The 8091-nt window shown below is 46.3% G+C and overlaps 1 protein-coding gene across 2 annotated transcripts in view; it reads right to left on the reverse strand.

Annotated features, from left to right (window-relative positions):
* Positions 1 to 8091, reverse strand: part of PTPRA (protein tyrosine phosphatase, receptor type A) — a 119417-nt gene that overhangs the window by 80387 nt on the left and 30939 nt on the right. The window lies entirely within an intron of this gene.

Consider the following 8091-nt stretch of genomic DNA (forward strand, 5'->3'; position numbering starts at 1 on the left):
GTGAGGATGATGAGGCCGTGTCCCAGGTTGGGCAGAGAAGCTGTGGCTGCCCCATCCCTGGAAGTGTCCAAGGCCAGGTTGGACAGGGCTTGGAGCAACCTGGGCTAGTGGAAGATGTCCCTGCCCATGGCAGGGGTTTGGAACAGGATGATATTTAAGTTCCCTTCCCAATCAAACCATTCTATGATCCTGTAACCAGAGCCACCTCATCTCCAGGACAAATGGAAACAGAAGTAGCTGTAGCTGCAGCCCCAAGACCACCCAGACTTCCTGTGCTGATAATCCTATAACTCAAAACCCTTGGACAGATTTGACCCTGCTCACAAGTTGTCCTCCCCTACACGAAAGGTGGCCAGAGGCAGCAATATCACTTAGTGAAGAGCTCCAGCTTCCTTCCAGACACTCAGGCTGGAGAAATACAAAGGATCTAAAGCAGATGAGAGAGTTGTTAAAAGATGATCCTTTGGTCTTAGTGGTTTGGTATTTTTAAGCCACGTGGGATTCAACCTTCCCCAAACAACTCCGGTGACACAGAAATCACAAGAAGGCTGTGCCTCTTTGGGGCACAGAGAAATACTTCTCCTAATCAAAATATTATTATTGAGCTGATATAATTTTGATCAAGAGATAACCTCATTTTCTCCCACTCAATCCTTCCCCATTGCCACCAGGGTTCATGCTGGCAATATGTTATTTTGGTGCAGGCAGAAAGTAATGATAGGAAAGCAATTACTGGGCTGCATTTTTTAAATTTAGTAAAATATTAATGAGCTAATCTAATTTTTTTTCTTGTCTGGCTGCTACATGCACTGAGCCTACAACTCCACCACGCTGTGGATGAGATGCCTTCTCACCACAGACTGAAATCAGGGAGCAGACCTTCCCAAAATCAGTACCACTTGAACAGCACAGCTGGTAACTGTGAGAATCATGGAATGGTTTGGGTTGGAAGGGACCTTAAAGACCACCTTGTTCCAACCCCCTGCCATGGGCAGGGACACCTTCCACTATCCCAGGTTGCTCCAAACCCCATCCAACCTGGCCTTGGACACTTCCAGGGATGGGGCAGCCACAGCTTCTCTGGGCAACCTCTCTTTCTGCTTTTGCAAGAGATCGGTGGATTCAAAATCAACATGAAAGCTCACCTGCTTTTTCCCCCCCCAAAGTATTTTATCACTAATCCCTGGATCTGGACCACAAGTTTCTCCCCACTCTAAAAATAAAAATCTATCAGATTCAGTTAAGCAAAACCAAAGAAACTATTGCACACGGAGGAAAATTTCAGTGTAAACTTTTCAAAGTTGTGTTAAATGACAACAAACAGGTTTGTTGCTGACTCGAGGTGTGCATATGGTGACCATTACCATCAAACCATGAGGTGCCCATCACCATCAAACCATGAGGTGCCCATCATGGGGACAATTTTTTGAAGGAGAAACTGAAGTTTAACTCCCGTAGGTGTTCAAATTTCAGATACGAGTTTCTGGGGTAAAAAGAGAAAAGGGTTAAATTTTCAATATTGGGTGTACAAAACTGACTTGGGTGAACACTGCACTATCCAGTCTCCATGAAGGGATAAAATCTTCATTCTTTTCCTTAGAATCACGGAATCATTAAGACTGGAAAAGCCCTCTGAGATCATCCAGTCCAACTCTTCTCTCCCAGCACTGCCAAGGCCACCACTAACCCATGTCCCCAGGTGCCACATCCACATGGCTTTTAAATCCCTACAGGGATGGGGACTCCACCACTGCCCTGGGCAGCTGTGCCAGGGATGGACAACCCTTTGGGTAAAGAATTTTTTCCTAATATCCAATCTGTCCCCTTCCTTGGGCTGCTGCCTGTCACGTGTCCCCTTGAAGAGCTATTTCAACCCAGCTCTCTCCACAAGCCTCATAAAAGGATTTCACTGCAACAAATGCCAAGGCAAAGAACAAGAATGACTTAAAAATCCAAATAAAGCCCTTTTTTTTTTTTCTTTTACTATGTAATTGCAAATAACAAACGTATCTGTGGTTTACAGAGGAGGCAATAAATTAAAGCTACAGTCGCAAATCAGACCAAAAAAAGATACTTAAGTCATTCAATCCACCACCCCGGGATGGCTGTGGCCCCATGGGATGCTGCCTGGTTTTGTGAAAGACTTGGGAGTCCTGAATGGAGGAAGTACGACACGAAGAGCTCTCTCAGAAGTGTGGGTTTTTTTTAAATTCTTATAAAATTAAACCAGCCCTCTGGTACTTCCTGAGCACAGCCTTGTCGGTCTGTCTGGAGAAAAGTAAATGGGCTTCAGTAAACAAGCTTTTTATTTGTGAGCTGAGCACATCATAAATAAAAAGGGAAGTTTGACCCACGGCAAAATGGTTGCGTGTGTTTCTTCTGTAACTACCCCACGATGGCTGTGACACTGCAGTTTCTAGAAAAAGAAACTGGCACTTTTCAGGATCACAGGATGGTTTAGGTTGGAAGGGACCTTCAAGACCATCCAGTCCCATCCCCTGCTGTGGGCAGGGACACCTTCCACTAGCCCAGGTTGCTCCAAGCCCCATCCAACCTGGCCTTGGACACTTCCAGGGATCCAGGGGCAGCCACAGCTTCTCTGGGGAACTTTTTAAATTCCTGCAAAAATATGCATTTTGAGCCATTAGGAAGCTGAGGACCCCAAAATTTTAACTTCCTCACTGATAAAGGCTACAGCAAAATGGTCCAAGGGAGCCACCAGCTGCAGCAGGACCTGAGCCTGGAGACAGCAGTGTTTGTCCTCACCTTCTCCTTCTCTCACCAGACACTGAAGAATTTTTTAAAAAAGTCAATCTCCTATATTTTTTCATTTTTCATTGAGCACTAACCCTGAACCAACGCTCAGAACACAGGAGGTGCCTATTTCCATAACTTTGGTGAGCAAAAGTATTTTAGGAATGATCACTAAACAAAACAAGTCGAGGGGGTTTGGGTGCTGTGGTGGTTTGGGTTTTTAATTTTTGCTAATTTTTTTATATTTTGAGGAAAAGAGGAAATTGCCTCAAGTTGTGCCAGGGGAGGCTTAGGCTGGATATGAGGGAAAATTTCTTTACTCAAAGGGTTGTCCATCCCTGGCACAGCTGCCCAGGGCAGTGGTGGAGTCCCCATCCCTGGAGGGATTTAAAAGCCATGTGGATGTGGCACTTGGGGACACGGGTTAGTGGTGGCCTTGGCAGTGCTGGGGGAATGGTTGGATTCAATGATCCAACCTAAACAATTCTATGACTCTGTGAAGAAAAAAAGCCCTGTAACCACAAACCCAGGGACTCTGCACTAGTTTCCACTGCATTTCCAGAATACATGTCCAAAAAGAGCAGTGCTGGGTGAATTGAAGACATTATGCCAGAGGTGAGTTTGAACAAGAACACAGTGAGCAGTTTCCCTTCCTCAGCTGAAGCTCAGCTGGGCTTGAGTCTGTACAGACAGGTCTGGCTTCAGGGGAAGTCCATCCATTGGGATTCTCAGGGCTTTCCAACGTGGTGTGAGCAGGAGAAAAACCCCAAACTAGAGCTTTCAGTGGGTAAATCTAGTGGGTGATCTGTGCTACAGCTGGAGCCATCTCCCCACACCACAGATGTGACAGCACCACAATAGCATGAATAATTTTCCCTGCTCACTCCTTACCCAGCGACAGCATTCAGAGTCTAAATAAGGAACACGAAAAACCATTAACAAGACCATTAACCTCGGCCCCACCCTCAGTGCACCACATAAAAAGCCGACGTAACAATCCCCAAGATAACATTGTGTGTCAGAAATATCACACACAGGAATACAGCAGTCGCAGCCTTCGTTTCCTGACCCGGGAAAGCTGCTATAATTGTAGCTCATTGTGCTCGTGGGGGATTTCGGTTTGGAAGTTGGTTGCCAACAGCCCTTGTTTGCTGGAATTTCCAATCAGGGGCTCTCAAAACTCCCTGGGTTCCCAAATCAGCGCCGTGTCAAGGCGCCTCTCCAAGTTCTGCACCGCGCGGTTCATCAGGAATTCAGCTTTCTCAGTGGAAATAAGTCCAGATCAGGGATATTAAAATCCCAGGGACATAAAAGCTGGATATGGAGAGGACATGCGATTTGAACAGAATTTCTGTTTGGGATTTTTGATGCCCGTTTCACAGCTGAGGAGGGCATCTAAACCAAAACCATCTTTGCCCTTTGGAGGCCCTCCAGTTGAGTCGAGAGGAGAGTTTTCAGGAGATCATCCCATTTTAAAGAATTTCTTCAAGGAAAGGGTTGTTAACCATTGGAAGGGGCTGCCCAGGGAGGTGGTGGAGTCTCCATCCCTGGGGGTGTTCAAGGAACAACTGGACGTGGCACTGAGTGCTCTGGTACGGGTGACAAGGTGATGATGGGTCAAAGGTTGGACTCAAGGATTTTGGAGGTCTTTTCCAACCTTCGTGATTCTGTGATTTTTCATTAATTCACCTATTACATCACACATAATTCAGAGGTTTGCCATCTCCAACCTGGCCAGGCCTCTGGGGTGTCCAGAGTGGTGTGAAACCACCCAAATTCACAGAAACCACCACACCCTCTCACAGAGGCGTTCAGTCCATGGCATTCTCCCCTCTTGATGGAAGCCATCCTTGCAAGCACAATTCTCCCAAGTACTCTTCCACCCCTTTCTAGAGGATTTAAACTGCCCAGTTCACAGATTTGAGGAGGTAAGGATTCCCTAAGGACGTGGTACCTGACAAACCTGCTGGGTTTTTGACACCCTGTCTTTGTAAAGAGGTTTCATCTCAATGAGGCCTTTTCCAGTCAGTATTTCCAGGTAACACCAATACCAGCTTTTAGCTCTAAATGCTTTTCTACCAAGCCCAGAGAAGGTTAAAAGCAACACTTTCACTCATTTTGGTATTTCCCGATTAAAATGAACAGGTGACAGTGACCCAAATTGACAGTGCCAGAGAAGGGGTTCTCCTAAAATGAAAACACCAACGTTTCTGATGCCCCCAAGCGATGCTGTAAACTGTGGGCATCCTAGTTTTATCCTTGTGGTGACCTGCCATCTTAGGTCTCTTCTCAGTTTCATCTTCACTTTCTCCCCATGAAAAACAACCATTTCCACATCAATCCCTCCTCCTTCCTTAAGGTTTTTTCATCAGTTTTTCTAGAGGATTTCATTTTCGGGGCCGTTTCCCTGAAAGCTGGGTTTTTCCCCCTGCTGCTGCGACGCTGGTTGTTTGCCAAGGACCCCACAAGGCCCATCCCGAGAGGAAAACCAGCCTCCCGGGAATTTTTTCCAAGGGTGAAGCTCAACGCCCGGCCAGGCGCTGAAGGATAAACACCTCCCTCATTAGTATGCTGAGCCACATTAGTTCTGCTGCTCACAGAGCCAAAGCATCAAAGTGGGGCTGAATCTTCAATTTCACAGCTTGCAACGTGATGTATGAGATACTCCGGGGGCCCTGGGCACGGGGCACAGCGTTTCTGATGCACGAGGTGCCTGCTGGAAAATCTGCTAATGCCTGGGGAAGAGGCAGCACGTGCCTCTGAGAGGAGAGAGATGATGTCATCCCACATAAAATCTGGGCGAAGCGACTGCCCGGCATCGCACGTGAGGCTTTGGTAACACCACGACCTCAGCCGAGGAGCCGGCGTCACCCTACGAGTCGAACGTGGATTAATTTAAGAGGTGAATTTATATTTCAGACTTTGCTTCAGGTCTGAGAAGTCTCATGATCTCTCCGCTCAGTCTCCCTCCTAATCAGTTTTCGCAGAATTCGCAAGATTTGGAGGTTTTGAGGTTGTTCTCAAAGGCGGAATCGCACAGAGGTTCGGAAGGTTGTTTGGGATGGAGGGGTCGATAAACCCAGACCGTGCCTGCTACTGCCCTCCTGTCTTTAGGAAATTAAGCTAAAGAACAACAACACTTTACTCACCGTTGTATGAAAACTATGAATGACACTGTCATGGCTACAGTTGCACCTGTACCTATCAAATATCAGCATTTTAGCTGATTTTTGCACTGAGAATTCTTTGTCCCCTATTGAAAACCATATTCCTCAAAAAAGACCATGAATACATCAGCCCTGATGACTGGACCAGAGTAAGACCAACCATGGCTAGGGAAGGCTCCTTGGATTCAAAGGTCAGGCAAAAAGGTGTCAGGGATGGCAGGAAACTCCCGGATACTCCAGCTCACAGTAGGATTCCTCAGTGCATGTGCAGCATTATGGCTTTAGAGGCTTTGGAGGCATTGCACAGATTAATCACACAAAATAATGATCTCACAGTGAAGTGTTGAGCTGGAATTAAAGAGATTAATGTTCAGGTCCCAGCTCTCAAAGTTCTCACCCCTGGGGGAGTCATATCAACTCCTGCATCTCACCTCCCCTTTCCACAAAACCTCCTTTGAATTACTGATTGCAGAACCTGAGCGAAGATGCCAGAGGGAAAGACCATTCCAAAGGCTTTTTTTAATTATTATTTTTTCCTTAATACCCGCTGTGAGGCACTGTCTTGTTTAATTCATGGCTCTTTGAAGAAAGATTTGCCATCTTAAGGGAATAAAAACAAGCCTGTGTTATCTTTTTAATAACACCACGTGCTCCTGCTGGTGAAGTCCAGCCCTGAACAAACACTCTCACATGAACAGACCAAAAAACGTGCAGTGCCATTTCACTGATGAATTTCATTTGGTGGGGCACTGTCACGACGTGTTTGTAGACCCAAAGCTTGGGTCAGGCAAAATTCTGAAATTAGTGGAGCACTTCTGGCCTCAATTCCCACAGGAACAAAAGGGCACAGCACAAAATACTCTCCTGTACAGCTCTATTTTGTTATCTCCCATTGTTAAATCCCTCTAGACTCTGGTTTTTCTGGAATTAAAGTAAGGCTCTTCCTTTGTTTCCCAAGCTCAAATCACAGAAAACAAGACCTTCAACTGTCGTGATGGATTTCTATGGCTGTCACCCCACATCAGCTCACCTGCAACCCCCTGAATGTCCAACATCTGGCATTTGTAGGAGGTTGGTCACATCCCAATTCCTCTGTAAGCCAAAGATTTCTTGGAAGGTGGCTTTTTCCCGTTGCCCAGAACATAAAATGCAGGCCAGATTTTGGTGAGGAAGGGAAGAAACGGGAAAGTATGTGGGTGGAAGAAGAACAATGAAGTTCAATCATGCAAAAAAATGCTTCTTTTGTTGTTTTTTTAAAATCTAACCCCAAAAACTATTAAGAAGAATTTGCCATGAGAAGGTAACTGTTTGTTGGTGATGACATCTGTGCCATCCACAGCCCTAAAGCTGCCCTCATCCAACACCAGCAATAGGTGACAGACACAACTGAGACACCTACAACCACAGCAACCAAACCTTCCTCCCCACACTCAGCCTGAAATTGCACTGGGAGGCCTCAGAAATCCCACAGGATTCCAACCAATCTCCAGTTGCCTTGAAAGCATAATTAACTGCAATTGCCTTTTGATTTTATCTCCATTTTCTCAGGTTCTGGGCAATTTGGGAAAGCTCTCCCTGTACCTACAGGTGAGTATTCACCCCGGTGCGTGCACCTACTTGTCTGGAGCTACCAACTTCCCAGTGTGTCTGCTTTTCTCAGGGCCTCCTCGGAGAATGAAACTTAGGGAGGAAGCCTATCCTTTGGGAAATTCTCCTTCTTATCCTGTATAGTCACTGATAAAAAGATTTTTGCTCTTGCTGGTGGTATGGAGGAGCTCGAACCACGGGAGCGCTCAAGCTCAGCCTGGCTCCACCAGGCTCAGCTCCTCGCTTCCCACAATGTTCTCTGACAAATTGTTCTCACAGGGATTTCAAAAAAAAAGGATGCTGAGTTGGCCTTTGCAGTAAGAAAGAGATTTTCCTCCCTTCTCCACATAAATTTTAAAGTTTCTCCAAGCGGTTTTCAGTCAGTCCAAGGTGTTGGTGAGTCACAGGCAGACAGGTGACCTACACCACCATCCCCTCTTACAAACAGAGAGGGTAAATATGGAAGAAATGAGCTTTAAGGAAAATTTCTGGAAAATTTAAGGCTGGTGAGGCACTGACACAGGTTGCCCAGAGAAGCTGTGGCTGCCCCTGTATCCCTGGAAGTGTCCAAGGCCAGGTTGGA

This window comes from Lepidothrix coronata, unplaced genomic scaffold (genome assembly GCF_001604755.1).
Source record: "Lepidothrix coronata isolate B3197 unplaced genomic scaffold, Lepidothrix_coronata-1.0 Scaffold156, whole genome shotgun sequence".
NCBI lineage: Eukaryota > Metazoa > Chordata > Aves > Passeriformes > Pipridae > Lepidothrix > Lepidothrix coronata.